General features: G+C 38.9%; 1 long non-coding RNA gene across 1 annotated transcript; it reads right to left on the bottom strand.

The window, feature by feature from the left end:
- Positions 1–6137: 6137 nt before the first annotated feature.
- Positions 6138–15087, bottom strand: LOC125172070 (uncharacterized). The gene is made up of 3 exons (XR_007154581.1): positions 14921–15087; positions 8940–9115; positions 6138–6451 (listed from the first exon to the last, which is right to left on the bottom strand). It is a non-coding gene; the product is annotated as an uncharacterized LOC125172070 (long non-coding RNA).
- Between the last annotated feature and the right edge of the window lie 1759 nt (positions 15088–16846).

Raw genomic sequence — 16846 nt, 5'->3', positions numbered from 1 at the left:
AATATTTAAATATAAATAACATTCTATATTTGTCCTTGTCACTTGTCTAGGTTTTGACAGGAGGAGCCGGTTTTGATGGGATTCCTGTGGCCCCATAGATTTTATCCTGTTATCCAATTTTCCGCTGCACTGCTCTCCTTCTGTCAAACTGACTGCCAGCCAGCCTTACATTTTCCCGAGAGGGGGAGCAAAGCTTTGTATTATAGTGGACACAAGAAGGAGAACAAAAAACTGAGTTTCCCCTTCAAGTACTATAGTGTCTCTTTCTGGTGGAAAATTCCATCATCTGAAGGGTTGGGAGGATAGGGGGATAGGGCACAGGGAAGATCTCACGTTTTCATTCAGTTGTGCAAGATAATGTTGCAAAGCAGACCAGATACCAAGCTGAGCAGCATACAGATCAGCAGTTTTCCGGGATGCTCACAGTCAAAAGAGCTGCTGAAATCCTGCCCAAACTGGTTTGTGCTGAATATTTCGTAGCGTTTCAAATATTGGTTCGCTGTCGTATAAAATGAAAGGACACTTAGCAATGACAGTGTAAGGCAAGAGAATAGGGGCGCTTTCCCTCCGTGTGAAGATGTCTCAGTGGGTGCTGTTTTATTTGGGGGTTTTCCACTGATGCTGGCTCATGATTCAGGGACTAGAGCAGAGATCAGACAGGTAAGAAAAATGAGTGGATATGATGGAATGTTAAACAAAAGGGAGAAGTGAGATGTGGGGTGATGCGGCAAGGTCAGGCCCCATCTAAAAGCCTTCCAAATACCAAATTGCAAAAACCAAACCACACTGAAACATATTCATGATGCCACCCATATGTTTAAGCCGAATGTGGCCCATGGCATTTTGGATGCAGTCTCTAGATTAGAGAAAGAAAGGTCCCATGGGCTCTCCAAGGAAACAGTGATACTGAGGTAACTGAAAAGACAGGTTTTTGAACTTTCATCACTAATTGTTTAGATCAAGACCTTATAGAATCTCAGGAATGGTATTTTGTCCTTTATTTATATCAGTTAAGCTTCACAATAATCTTTGAAAAATTGATTCGTGCATAAAAAGGGAAAGTTCAGCAAATATTTCCTTCTTATTTACATCAGAAGGAAAACATTTGTGTTCTGGTAGAATCTTGGAAATGTATTTAGCATCATGTGGGTAGGTTTCTATAACTGTAAGTACAAATGCATTATACAGAATTGAAAATGTTGACTCTATAAGAAAATATCTTTATTATAAGAAATTCTGGTGTCACCCATTATAATTTAACGTTCCATTCTGAATTTAGTGAAATGCCTTACCAAATAGGATATGATATCCTCATAAGGGCATGAATAATTAAGATACTGGGAACAAATGTGAAAGAAATTCATTCTTCTTACTTTTCTAGGGTGTCTGTGCTTTAAAATGGAGGTTGTGGGGCACCTGGGTAGCTTGGTGTTTGAGGCTCTGACTCATAATTTCAGTTCAGATCATAATCTCACGGTTCATGAGTTCAAGCCCATGAATTCAAGTTCAGGCTCTGCACTGACAGTGTGGAGCCTGCTTGGGATTCTTTCTTCCTCTCACTCTCTCTCTCCCCCTCCTTCCTTCTCTCCCTTCCCTGCTCTATCTCTCAAAAATAAATAAACATTAAAAAAGTAATAATAAAATGGAGGTTGTACAACCTCATGGATTAGGGATTTTTGGTTTTGCCCTCAGTTGCATAGCAAATGAAAAAGATTAATATAACTTCAGACATCAAAAGGAAATTGTGATGCCTTTCAGAGTTCTGGAGCTTTGGGGAATTGTTTCATAAATGCTTGAGTGAGGAGCGCCTGGGTGGCTCAATAGGTTGAGCATCCGACTTCGGCTCAGGTCATGATCTCACAGTTGGGGAGTTTGTGCCCCAAGTCAGGCTCTGTGCTGACAGCTCAGAGCCTGGAGCCTGCTTCAGATTCTGTGTCTCCCTCTCTCTCTGTGCCTCCCCCACTCACATTCTGTTTCTTAAAATAAATAAACATTTAAAAAATGCTTCGGTGAATGTATTTGCCAATTTTATATAGGAATCAGAGCATTTAAAGTTATTGTATTCTGTTTGTGGGTACAAATACAGTATTTACAACTATACTTTGAAACATTTTGAGCACATCAAATTTACATTCTTATAATAATTTAGTGTCTTTGATGAATCCAATGTGCATGAATTGAGGTTTTGAAAAGAGTTCGGCACCTGAAACCCCACTTAATTTGCTTTTTTGACTCACATTAATGTATATAGTCAATCATGAACCATTTTTTTCACTCTGTCTTAAGAGGCATGCTTATAAGACAAATTAAGAAAAAGGAAGTCATGGTAATAACAGTATTTTAGTGTCCACACTAGCTTTTAGCAAAGATAAACTGAGGTAAGTTAGTACATCTGTATTAGAAGAAGCTGAACATCATGCTTTTGAAAAAAAATGATAATTACTGTTGCTGTCATATCTATATATTTGCTTTACCTCCTGAAATTCTGTTCTATTTTAGTATGAAAGTACATAAATCTGCATAATTCTACTCTTTCCTTATAAAATATTCTGCTCATTGAACATCTATATTCATTAAAAACTGTAACATATTAACCAGGTGAATAAGATCAATTAAATAACAATTAGGTAGGTGGGTATGTAGCCAGGTTGAATTGCCTGGTTACCTATGCAAGATTGTACTGAAATTATGTGTACAAATGGAAAACAACAAAAAGCCCAATGTAAAAAATCATGAGAATCTTCATGTGTATGTATTATATTTTTAATAGAGTGGAGGCCATGGGAGAACTCCCTAAAGATTCCCTGTCTTCCTGTTTGCTTCCAACAGCACTATAATGGAGTCTTTTTTTGCAGGCCAGTATGGAGGACACTGATTCTGTTTTTCCAATAACAGTAGGAGATATGTTTGTGGTCGGTGTTTGGACTAAAAGAAACTCATTATAGCTTCCTGTTCCTCCATATGTTGCCAAAAATGTTATTGTTGATCATGTTTTGTGATACTTCTGTACTGTTGACTATTTCTTTTAGATTTTAACATTAGCACATTTTTGTAAATTTAGTGAAACTTGTTGTAACAGTTAGACTTAAAATAATCAGGACTCTCTATCTCTACCAAAGACAGAAAGACAATCAAATTAACCTTTTGGAGTGAGTAATTCTTACAGATTTCTAAAGAAACTCTGTGTGTGCGGTGTTTTTTATGTATTAAAAAATATAGAGAGATGGAACACTTAGCTATTCTAAAGGTTAAAATTCTAAATGAATCAATCACAAATTATAAAGAAAGAAAATGGGAAATATTTAAGGAAAGATTCTAGTTCTCTAAAACCTTGCTGCTCAAAATGTGGTCTGTGGACAAGCAGCTTCAGGATGGCCTAGATGAAATGGTGAACCTTGGCCATACCTTGTAAACTGGAATCTGTATATTAACAAGATCTCAGGGATGTGTGTGCAACATTCAAGTCACAGAAGCACACGGTTGGTTTCTATGCAGTCAGCATAAAATTCAAAATTTGGACTTCTAGATGATGTTTTTAGAGAGCATTATGGTTTATAGAGGCAAACTGCTTTGTAAATACAGCATGAATTATTTGTTTCAATCTGCAGCGCAAATAAATTAATCTCTCCAGTGTGGCCGGTTTAATTTCTAATTACTATTGTAAGCTTAAAGATAGGCTTAGAACAGAAAATACAAAAAGGAAATCAAACCCCAAAGGTCACGTTTGAAAAACTGAAATACCTACCAATATGGTGTAAAATGTCCACGTGTGTTAAGTGTGTGAATCTTTAACATCGTGCTTTTTTTTTTAATTACTTGAGTTATTAACAGAATAGTTACTTGACTTATTTGAGTGTAAAATTGCCAATGGGGAAGGAAACATATGTTTTTCTCTTCTCAGAATTCAAAACTGGCTGAATGAGTTAAACTCAAACTTAGGAAAATAATTCACCTTCAGGTTGAGTCTTTCTTAGCACAGTGCCAACCAGAGTTCAGGACTGACTCGAAGGGAATTCATGAACACCTGCAATCATAGGTCTTAATAAGGGCCATTTCCCCTTTATCCTTATGTATGAGAATTGATGGCAAAAGAGATCCCTGATATTTGCCCTATTGTTTGGATGCCTTTTGATTTGATAGTACAGAAATGTTTGTTTTCTTGGATGTTCTCATTTTATTCCTCCTTTTCCCCTGTACTTTCTTCTTTTTCTCTCTTTCTTTCTCCATCAAGTATGTGAGTGCCTATTATGTGCACATCTCTATTTTAGACTACACGAAGATTCAAAGAAGTTTCATCTTAGACTCTTCTAAGTTTCTAATATTTTCCTGAGATAAAACACCATCTTGACATGGCTTACCTTAGTGGGTTTTTTTTTTTTGCTGTCATTATAGATTCAAGGCCAGTTACTTCTATTTTTCACTCTAGTTTCTTTTCCTTCTTCCATATCACTTGTGTTTCTTTGTATCAGTTACTACGGAAACATCACTGTTCTGGGTGTGGTGACCACCACAATTAATGCACGATTCTCTCAATTTGAGTCCATGAAACCAAGATCACACAACACCCTTTTAGTACTTTTCATGCTTTGTTTCTACATACACTTTGCTTTGTTGGAGATGATATCCTGTAAAACAGCTTTTACTTGGTTCAGTGCACTTGAATTTTTGATGTAAGCATACTTAGCAAAAAAAAAATGTTAACCACAAACATTTGTATTAAGTAAAAATTCTATTATTTTATAACATCTTGCAAAAATTAACAAGATACAGTAGAAAGGCATGCTGATTTGGTCCTTAAATAGAGGAGTAGCATCTGACTATGTGACAAAACTTCCCAAACTCCATAAATTTTGAAAAAAAAATCAACATATATAAATCATAAAACATGCTTAAAGTCTAGACTTCAGATCTATAGTAGGTTGCCTGTAGAGTGAAAGGGAAGAATTTTTTCCCCCTCATCTCATGTGGGAAAGTGAATGGTTCCAATTTAGGATTCATTGTGGGGTCCATGAATTAATTGTCGATAGACAGCCTAACAGGAGAAAAATTTATTATGCATGTGGTTGAACTCAGCAGTGAGTAGCCAGCAGAACAGCCAGAGGTAAGGGTTTATATATCAGTGTGTGTGTGTATTAGGGCTTCAGTGTGAAAGCATGGGAGATTCTATTGGGCAGTTTCCTTCCTGAAAGAAGGCTGGAAGGTGCTCCAGAAGGGGGTTGTAGCAACCATATTTACAGGAGGCTCTACTTTTATCAGATAAGGAAAGTTCTAATAAGATTTCTTTATGCTGATTCCTTCAATTGCTTTTTCAAACTTTCTCAGTGTACTGGTGTTTTAAAAGTTCTGGTTAGCATTTGTAATATGCATGAATCCTCATTCAATTCAAATAAATGTAGAAAACGTGTCTTAGTATATACTTAGAAATTATGTCTCTATCTTAACAAAGGAATGTGGGATTTGGCCTCTGTGCTACCCTATGAAATATTACAACTGATTTGAGGGGTTAGCATAGATTGTTTGTTAGAATTATGGCTTAATGATACATTATATAGCCATTGACCAAATGTGCCACCTTCCTCACCTCATGAAAGAGGCTTTACAAAGAGAAGTTTAAGGGGCGCCTGGTGGCTCAATTGGCTAAGCGTCTGACTCTTGATTTCAGCTCAGGTCATGATCTCACAGTTCGTGGGTTTGATCCCTACATCGGGCTCTGCACTGGCAGTATGGAGCCTGCTTGGAATTCTCTCTCTCCCTCTCTCTCTTCCCTTCCCCCCACCCCTGCTCACTCTCTCTCTCAAAAATGAATAAATAAATGAAGCAAAAAGAAAAGAAAGTATAAGGAACGCCCAGGGAACCATGAACACAAATGGAAAACCAGGCACGGGTAGAAGTGTTTGTGTTTGGCTTCCGTCTACAGGCTCCCAGTCTCCTGGAGTTTTGGACTGCTCGTCTTACTCAGTGTTTTCCTCTTGCATCTTTGATTGCTGGTTTCTTTTCCCGGTCCCTTCACTGTTCTGTTTGCATGCCCATCTTTCTTCCATTAGACTGTAGCTCCTCAAGGGAAAGGAAGGGAGCACTCCTCATCTTTTCTCTCTTGTATCTTGTGCCGGATACATTGTAAGTGGACTACATCTTGTATCTAATATTTGGAGAACCAAATTTGTATTTGTCCTGCCAGAAATCACCAGTGATGGAAAAGTGTAAGGATTGGTGGATACTTTGGATCCTGAAATGATTTCTTCTGGATGATTAATTCTCTGCTTATGCCTGTGACCTGGAGTATGGACAGAGGATCTCTCCCATGTTTGTTCTTTTCCCACGTATGGATGTATTACAGCAGGAAAAGCTACGTGATGCAGATAATTGCCTTACTGACCGGAATTCAGGAACACTGGGGAACATGTGGTTATCGTACCATCTTTTCCCAGCTAGCTTCTCCTTGGAATAACTGCTACCAATGTTAAAAAGAAACGAAAAGGAAATCATCATTACAACCATAATTACTACGACAAGCATTCACCATTTACCAACCCCTGAGCCTGGCACCTGGTGTGTATTTCTTGTTTCTTTCTTCCTCCAGCTCTAAAAAAGGGAAGATATCTTCATTTTCATTCGATAAAATGGAAGCTCAGAAAAGCTAGCCCAATTGACCAAATTGACACAGGTCAGTAGAAAAGTATTCTGAGGTCAGTTGCTTCAACACACAGTTGAGGAGCATGGCCTCCCCTCCTATCACAGCACAAGTGGTCAGATTATCCCACTGTCAACAGAAAACTAATACATTTGGGGACACAAAGTAGGTTTTGATTGGTTGTTTTATGTTAGCAGCCAGAGTATGCATGGCTGGGATCTATAAAATGGAGAATGGCTCATATGTAAGCTTCATTATTATTACTTTAAAGTCTCCTACCACACTTAATTTGCCTTTTCAAGTCAAGTGTTTGGGAGAATAGGTTATCTATAATTTTACATCTCACATTTGGATTGGCTCTCAAAAAATATTCAACTATTACAATAGTGTAACTTTTGGGGCACCTGGGTGGCTCAGTTGGTTAAATGGCCAATTCTTGACTTTAGCTCAGGTCATGATTTCATGGTTCAGTTCCTCGGCTTGAGTCCCTCATTGGGCTCTGTGCTGGCAGCACAGAGCCTGCTTGGTATTCTCTGTCTCCCTCTTTGCCCATCCCCTGCTTATGCTGTCTCTCAAAAATAAATAAAGCATTAAAAAAAAGAATAGTGTAACTTTTGGGGGACCTCAAACAATCTAAGTAAAATCAAAGTAATACATAGACATAGTGATGTCTATAGTTCTTCTAGTGAAGAAGGTAGCCAACCACATTGAAAAATAAAAGTGTTAAGTAATTAAAATAAGGTATGTGAAAATGAGGATTCCAACGACTGTTTTCCTTTGCAGGTACCATGTCTTTATCTGTTGATCTGGCTTTCCTGCTTTATTTACAATATACATTTGGTTTGGAAAATTTGAGGCTGGTAGCATTATCTAGAAGGAGATAGAAACTGCAGAATGAGTTCCACTTTTATTTGTGCCAAAGGTTGGTCAGTGTCCTCTGGTGACAAGAGCAGTTGACCTTGCCTCTGGGGTCAGCCTTAGTAGCAGAGACAGCAGGAAGAGGGCTCAGGACTCCTGGGATGTGGGGCCCATGTTGTGCTACACAAAGCCCCTAAATTGCTTCTGTCCTTTCATAGAAGCACTGAGCTCCAAAACAGGATTTTGTGGACAATTTTCTTTGAGTAGAACTATGGTTTTCAGTCAGACAACATACAATGTTTCATTAAAACATGTACCTTTGAAGTAACTCATTTTATCTAGGCACTGCTTAAACTGTAGATTCCTAGATTAGTTTTAATGACTTGAGAGCAGAGTGAAGAGAATAGAAAACCAGTTCAGCATTGGGGAATGAAAGAACACTGGAATGATTTAAAAGTGATTTATGAAATTTTTGTGTGTAAGAGACACAGCATATCAGTTCCAAATATGTATTTCTTTTTATTTGCTCAAGTTTTAGGACTTGATCAATAGTTATCTCCATGATTTGTGACTAGTTTTTTTTTTAATACATACAATTTAAAAAGTGAGTGATTTATTGTAAGATTATAACCAAATATTTTTATTCTCTTCTCCATTTTTGATATCCATCACTGATTCTTTATCAAAAAAAATTTTTTTTTAATTTTTTTTTCAACGTTTTTATTTATTTTTGGGACAGAGAGAGAAAGAGCATGAACGGGGGAGGGGCAGAGAGAGAGGGAGACACAGAATCGGAAACAGGAAACAGGCTCCAGGCTCCGAGCCATCAGCCCAGAGCCTGACACGGGGCTCGAACTCACGGACCGCGAGATCGTGACCTGGCTGAAGTCAGACGCTCAACCGACTGCGCCACCCAGGCGCCCCTCTTTATCAAAATTTTTAATGTCAGTCATTACCCACATAACTGGCATGTTTATATTATGCACCAATTGTTTAATTATCCAGGATCCTGTAGATACACATTTCTAAGAGTTAATCAAGATTAAGCTTTCTTTCTTTCTTTCTTTCTTTCTTTCTTTCTTTCTTTCTTTTTCTCCCTTCCCTACCCTTCTCTTATTTTCCCTTCCATTTTTTCTTTTCTTTCTCTTCTTCCTTCCTCCTTTCTTTTCTTTTCTTCCTCTTTTTTTCTTTTTTCTCTCTCTCCTTCCTTCCCTCTTTCTCTCTCCGTCTCTTTCTTCTCTCCCTCTTTCTTTATGCCTTCCTTTTAAAATAAAGTTACTTTTCTTGTAGGATTAACATTCTGAAAAACACTCAAGTGTTTCACACTGTTAAGAAATGAAGACCAGTTTTTCAACTAAAACCATTATCAAATTGTGCCAACTAATCCTTATTCTGTGGTGAGGTGGAACACTAGAAAGAGGGAAAGAGCATGTGTTTGGCTTTCACTCACCTTCTCCTTTAACACATGGTTCATCTACAAGCCTGGCCACAGGGCCTGACGTTGGCTTCTCCACTGAGAGTGACAGAAAGTCCTTTATCACCAAACATGAGCCATATGCCTTTTAATTCCACCGTGATTGCTTCATTGTATGGGGTCCAGAAAGTTTTCTTGGGTTCCAAGAGTGCCTTTAAAAATGCAAATTCTCTTGAGATGGCTTTAATAGGATACAGTTAACAGTAATAGAGTGAAATAGCACTTAGAACAGGCATCGTAATGGATGGGAGGGTACCTGAAGGGTTGGAAAGTTATAAGGAATGGAGACTGATTCAGGTGATTCTACATTGTGTGTCAGTCAGCAGTATTTTTTTTTTAATAAAAAATTTTTTTTGTAATGTCTATTTTTGAGAGAGAGAGAGAGAGAGAGAGAGAGAGAGAGAGAGAGCGCACAATGAGGGGAGGGGCAGAGAGAGAGGGAGACCCAGAATCCAAAGCAGGCTCCAGGCTCTGAGCTGTCAGCACAGACCCCGATGCAGGGCTCTAACTCATGAACTGTGAGATCATGACCTGAGCTGAAGTCCACCTCTTAACTGACTGAGCCACCCAGGCACCCCTCAGTTAGCAACTTTTATGCAGAATATTGATTTCATCTGTAACAGGATTTAACTGTTGAGAAATATTGAGGAGAACCTTTTATATTTGAAATGTCTTAAAAATAATTTTATAGAAATCATCTGACATGGAACTGATATCGTAATTACATAAGTCATGCTGCATCAGATAATAATATGGGACAACCTTTTAGGAGAACTATGGATCTAAGAGGATATGGTGGTTTATATAGACCTTCATTTAGAGGGTTTCATGGACCTGTTGACCTCCTGCTTTTGTGCCAGAAACAGAGAAAGTTCTGAACTACCTAATCAGTTTAGTTTGAAGAAGGATTACCACCTTTACACACCCCCCACCTCTCCCCTTTGGGAAATTCTTTGTCTAGAGACTAGTGTCAAATATGTACTATTTGGTATAGCCACATGTATGAATTCTTGAGACTCAAAAAGTTCCTAACAATGTGTGTGTGTGTGTGTGTGTGTGTGTATTTTTCTATTTAAATGTCTTTGATGCACTGTTACAGGTTAGTTTCTCAGAGTTAGGATGCAAGAGGTTTATCAGGAATTAACACCAGTGGGAGAGAAGGGAAAAAACTAAGATAAGTTAGAAAAAGAAGTCAAATTGTGAAGCAGACTTAGCAAAATCTTGGTGAACCCAGCAGACACCTCTGAAGAAGACCTTCCCTGTGAGAGCCTCGGGCCAAAATGTCTGGACTTTTGTACCCTTGCCTGGCTTGGTCACAGGATGCAGACTTACCCAGGTAGGGTGAAACTGTGGACGAGGTGGCTCTCTGCCATTAAAGCCAATTGGGGCTGATTGCTGGAGGCTACCCCCTGATCTTGCTTCCTATGGCTGCACGGGGGGGGGGGGGGGGGGGGGTGGGGGTGGGGGTGGGGGGGGTGGGGGGGGTGAGGGCAGTGCATCTCTGAGTCTTCTGGAAGCCTTCAGTTCTATGATGCCTTATTTACGACTTCATGTCTCTCTATTAACTTTGTGTGTTTCCTTATCATTTTGCTGTATTGGTTCATTTCCCTACAGTATTAAAGCTTATAACTGCTACCACATGAGCGTTGCATAAAGATTGAGAGTAGGGACTTGGTTCAGATTCTCTGCCTCCACCATTTACTAGCTCTTTAACCCAGAGTAGGTTTCTTAACCTCTCTAACCCTCAGCCTCCCCATTTGTGAGTCATCGGATCATTAAATGAGGAATCCATGCAAATTCATTGGCTCAGTATCTGGCAGGGTGTATGTGCCCAGTAAGTGTTAGTTATCATTAGTAATAATTTTTTTTTGTCATCGTTATTCTCTACTCTCACTTGATCCAGAATTTAGAGGCTGAGAGATTTTCTAGATGCACTGGTTAATATTAGAAGAAGAAACCGATTCTGAAATATATCTGCCTATTAGGTATCATGGTAGCAGAACAAAAAGTAAGTCAAAATAATTAAATAAGTGCGAGGCAAGGGGTGAGAGAAAACACCATCTGCCAGCTCTCCGTGAGTCATTTAAGAGTGAGTTGGAAGATAATGAAGGCTATTGCATTCTGGTCATGGATGGGTCCTTCTGCTTGGCTGGTGCTATTGCCTTTCTCTGAATAAAAATAGCCCATGCATCCTTTACTGCAGCTCAGTAAACACAGATGATGTGAATAAAAATAAAAGGATGCACAACAAAATCTTTGGGGAGATTTGCTGCAATTTATTTTGTTTCTTAGTGTACCCATGAATTTCAGTACAATCAACAGTTTAATCTGAGCAGCAAGGCATTCATTTTTTGGCTGTTTATAGTCAGCGTTATACTATTTCCTAGCAGCACTGATCATATGAAATGCTCATTAGAGCCATGAAACAATCTTCAGACTTAAAGCAGTGTGGTGGATTGAGTGCAACACCCCACATGTCACAAACAAAGGCTCCCATTTGGGTTTGGCCACCTACGACCTGTGAGGACAGTCTGAATTCCCCAAGCCGTGGTTTCTCTCCAACCAAATGGTGATGTTAAGCAATCTTGTAATGTTTAAATGAGATCATATGAATGATGAGTAAAGTGTTCTTTTTAAAAATGCTTTGGAAATATTATTTTATCATGATTAATTACAGAAAGCTACTTTTGAAGGGCAGTGTCACATTCTAACTTTTGAGACTAAGCTGACTACCAGTTCCTAGCCATGCAAAATGACTTAAACTGGGGGGACTGGGGAAATAACTTGAATTATGGTGGCTCATTTTTCCTATTCACAAATGGGAATAATAATATACTGACCTCATCGAGTTGTTTTGAGGATGCAATGAGATGATCTCAATTGAACACTCAGGGTACAGGGCCTGGCGCAGACTGCTTACTTGGCTGCTACTTTCATGATTTAATATGAGAGCAAATAGGAGTCATTTCTTTGTGTCTTGCACCATTAAAGGCCGTACTTTGTGTGTGTGTGTGTGTGTGTGTGTGTGTGTGTGTGTGTGTGTTGCTGGAATGTGTTCACTAATACTTTCGTTCGAATTCTGGGGTTATGTAGTTACACCTATTAACGTACAGCTGGCATTCTGGAGAGACTGTACTACCAGAAAAATAAAAGATGGGGGGGAGGTCTTTGGAAAGGGGAGAGTAGAGAGTAGTTCTAGGTTTTGTTTTGTTTTTGTCTCCAAATTGATTCTATTTTTTTGAAAAAACACAGATTTTAAGAAGTATATAATGTGGAGGACAAGTCATAGGCGTGGCCTAGAGCCTGAGTTTATAGTCCTGCCTCTGCTGCTATCAACTGTTTATGGACATAAAAGAAAACAAGGTAATATCACTGGCCCCAAAAGAGATGGGTCAACAAAATCAATGCTTCTTGAGCTTGGCCCCATATAGGAATCACCTAGGGTGCTTTTGAAAAATAACATATCTGTCTACATCAGGTCCACATCAGGTCTATTGGACTGTCTCTGGGGAAGAACCAGTCTCCAAGCTCACCAGGTGTTTGGGATACACAGAAAGGCTCACTGACCACTTGACTGGGTCATTGCTGGGTCTCTGGCTGTGGAATCTTGCACATCTGTACACATCTCTCTTTACTGTAGTCACATACATAAAGAGTGCTTTTTAAACTGGATACAGATATACAGCAGTAGCTAGAGAAGGTTAAGGAATTTGATTTAAGTTATTAGCTTCTGAAAAAGAGCAAGCTATTTTCTAAACCTCACTGCAAACCTTAAACCTCTTCTTAAGAGGGATGTGATCACTGTACATCAACCATACAGGCATTATATGGGACTCAGCTACCCTTTTCAATTTACCTGCTCTTTATGTGGAAAGTTGTACCACTAGAGAAGCTTGCTTCCAATTCAGGCAGGTATTTTATACAACATTTAAAAGTCACACATAAGGCTTCAACTCTGGATATGGGCAATAAGAAGAGACAAAAAAGTGGGAGACTGTTTCCAGGGAGGGATTTTCTAACTCACTGATCTCAGCACAGAGCATCAGCTTGGAAAGAGCGTTTTTGTAACAGAAATATTCAGTGAAAAAACACCAATGATTTCCATTTATATCCTTAAAATGGTAGAAGGAACATATGGCTTAGATTAGGAAAGTGAGCGTTGGCTATGAGGGTGCATTTGCAGGAGACATTAATTAGGGCTGAGAGTACCTCAAGTACTTGGGAAACAAATTTGTTTAATAAGCTTCATGGTTTGCAGATGCCTTTCCCTCTTCCTCCCCTATGATTCCAAATGAAGCCATTTTATCTGTTCAGAGCTAAGCACACTTGAGAAAGTCACATGATTTTTGTGCTTCACTCCATTCATGTTTGAAAGCAAGTTCACAGGACCTTCACATGAGTAAGGTCTCTCTTATAGCAATATACACCTGAGTGAGGACCTCATCATATTAAATCAGGATCTTATTTTAAGCTCCCTGTTTTCAGGGCTTTGCCTTTCAAGAGACCTTCATTCATTGGACTACTACAGCCAAATGCTGATGTGCTGTCTCTGTTCCTGGAGACGCTCTGCCCTGGGGTGTGCTTGAGTGGAGTACGCTGCCCGCGTCTCTTGTTTGTATCAGCTCCTGCTGCTTCCTTTGATTAGGGGCTGATAGAATATCACTCAAGATTTGTGGAGTTGATGAAAGCCATATGTCTGGGCTAAAGTATTTGGAACTTGACTTTTGGCATTGTCATCATGTTAATATTCTTCATTTTAAAACATGAGCATGAGACCTTAGATACATGGAATTCTCTGGCGAATACTGGCTGGGACAGCTGACATAAGGGTTATGTTGAATCCTCAAAAGCATATACTGTATCACTTTCTTAAGCTAGAAGGGATGTAATGATTCTCTTGGGACAAATAAACATTTCCTGTGAGGTCCCTACTTGCTTAATTCTAACCTTGAGTTTTAAAATCCTTGCTACCCTAAGTGAACTCATTTTAATAAAATAAAAATGTTCAGCTGTTTTATTGGTGCTTGTCGAAGAAGGCAAAGATCAAAAGGGAATTGAGGAAGAACTTGTTCTCTCACTGAGGCAGCATTTGTGAGGTAAAATAGAAAGGTGGGTTATGTGGGCCAGTAGAACAGGGTAAGTGATTAAGAATAAAGATGCTAGAGCCAGACTTCCTGACTTTAAGTCCTGGCTCTGTTACTTCTTGCTTTCAATCCTGGGCTACTAAAGCAAGTAAACTCTGTGCCTCTCTGTTTCCTTATCTATAAAATGGAGATAATGACAGATTGAATGAGTTAATGCTTATAAAGCAATTCGTTTCTACACATCAAAAGTATTAATAAGTGTAACTGTCCATTGGGCAGAGCCCTGTGCTGGCAATGCTTTTACTTTCACGTGACCATCTGCCTTCAGAACTAGGTTGATTTTATGAGCCTAATCTGTTTTTCTCCCTCTTTTCTGAGGCTGGTGCTAAATGGTTTTATGATGCTAGATAAGACGCATGAACCCCAAATACCTACCTGTCCCTGTTTGTAAAATGTAGATTAGTTCAATGTTGCTTATAGCTATGTTGGGAGAAAAAAATAAGACCATTCTTACAAGCACTTTTAGCTCTTCTGGGGAGGCGTAAAGCAGGACCAGAAAATGATTTGTATAATAACTCAACTTATTAGTCAAAACTTTTCCAAAACAATAACATTAATGCCATGATATAAGACACTTTCTAATAAACTTTTTTAAGTATCTAGATCCCTAAATTACGTGAATAAGAAATGTTGCTGAAATGTAACTGATTCCTAGATTGTGTCCACTCCACTACTTGATTTTGGCCATTCATTTATTATAAGCAAACCTAAAACTCATTTGCTTTTTCATTTCTAAGTTACCCCACCTAGTTCCAAAACGGATTTAAGACCACTGGAAACCACTTGTTGAATATGTTCAAAAAATGTACTTACTTTTTTCATCTTGTGGCTTTCAGTATTAATACCTCGATGGAAAGAAGTCAATATTTTTCTTCTCAGTTTCATCCGAACACATCTCTGCTGCATGTGTTATTCATTAAAATCCAACAGAAACTGAGTAAGAAATGTTTTCCTAAGGTACAGACACTTGTCAGAAAGCTTGGGATTAAACGGCCATATTATTTATTTTTAGATTATGAGCTGACTATAAATTGACAGCAAGTGGTCATGTTATCGTGGTCTTTGACACCTCAGGGAAGGCCCTCTTTCTGACCCCACCCAATCTTCAGTTCCTCTAATGTGTTTGTGGTTACTCTTTTGGTAGTTCTCTAACTGGGTCCTAAGATAAGAGACGAATGTGGGGGGTGAAGGAGTTATTTCCTTTGATGTTAGTGCATGCTGGTGATGGTCTATGTTTCTTTCATACAGAACGTAATACATTGGAAGACAATCGAGGGAGCGCGGGAAACGTGGGGTATAGTGCTACCGTCCAACTAACTGGGAATTCAGGCAGGCCACTTTGTTTTCTTCAAACTCAGCTCTGCGTCTATGAAGAGGGTGAACTCTTCAGTAACTATTGTGTAGTGCTCGTAAGATAGTAGGAAGTCAGCATAATTGCATATACTGTAGCAATTGTATTACAACTTAAGTGGATAATTCCTCAAAATTGTGTTCACCTGATTCATATAACACAAAACCAGAATGTGGGGGCTTTAGTGTATTAGATATCTGACACAGATATATCCAAAGCTTTTCATTCTGTTTTGTGTAACTTTAGTGACCTACTCTTATTAATATGTGTCCCTTGACTTCTTCTTCACTCACTCTTGGAGGTAGGTGCATTTATGCATTTACTTCTTTATTGCATAAAATGGGAACATATCATTGAAAAGGAATATATTCTTGTCAGGAAGTTTGCTAAAAATTAATATGCTTTAATTCAAGAGGTATTTGGTAATCTAGTAAATAGACTAAAATAATTCATGACCCAGGGAACTTGCCTCAAAGAAGCTTCTGGTGTGGTGGGAGTACAGAGAAGGAAATGCAGAATTATAAAAGTGTACAATGAAGGTGATGATTGGGAAAATTGTGGAGCAAAGCCATTACAAGTGGGCACCTAATCCACCCCAGGGAAAGCCCTGCAGACTTCCCAGAAGCCATGGCATGTGAGTGGGTGACTGGAATCAGGCAGAATATGTGATCGTTTCAGGCAGAGGAAAGCAGCATGTGAAAGAGCCTAGAGGTGAGAGAGAACCATAAATGTCCAGGTCCTGAAAGTAACTTATAGTATACATTAGGGGAGAAGGGAGTGGAGGAGGGAAGCAAGGAGAGATGAGGTTATAGAGAGTACCAAGAGTTTGGGTTTGATCCTGAGGGCAATGAAGAACCATTGGAGGGTTTCCACAGAGGAGTAACATATAATATTAACGTTTAAAACAAGATGAAATACCAACTGGAGTGTGGTGAATGATTTGGATTTGGAGTGGGGCAGAACTAGAGATGAGAAGGTCAGTCGGAGTATTGTAACAATAAGCTAGGCTAGAGGTAATGGTGGCTTAAGCTAAAATAGAGGCACTAAGGAAAAAGGAAAGATGGATTCCAGGAATATTAAGAAGATAGAATCAACAGGATTTGATGATTGATCCACTCGAAAAATATTTGTTGGATTTCTGTGTCTGAGCATTATGGAAAACCTGATATTAGATATACATGCTCACTGTAAATAACTATGCAGGCTGGACAAAATATACAAAATAGTATCTGCAGGCATTGCCTAGCCACTCAGTGTTGGGCTACAATCCTTGGGAAAGGAAAAACACATGAGGTAACCTCCAGATTTACACAGGTTTTCTCTCCAAGGACATAGTTCAGACTCTCATACCGGGACTGAGATCTCAAGAGCATCTGTTTTGCCAAATG

The sequence above is a fragment of the Prionailurus viverrinus genome, chromosome C1, assembly GCF_022837055.1.
Source record: "Prionailurus viverrinus isolate Anna chromosome C1, UM_Priviv_1.0, whole genome shotgun sequence".
Taxonomy (NCBI): Eukaryota; Metazoa; Chordata; class Mammalia; order Carnivora; family Felidae; genus Prionailurus; species Prionailurus viverrinus.
The sequence above is the reverse complement of the archived record's forward strand: the minus strand, read 5'-3'. Positions and strand labels throughout refer to the sequence as shown.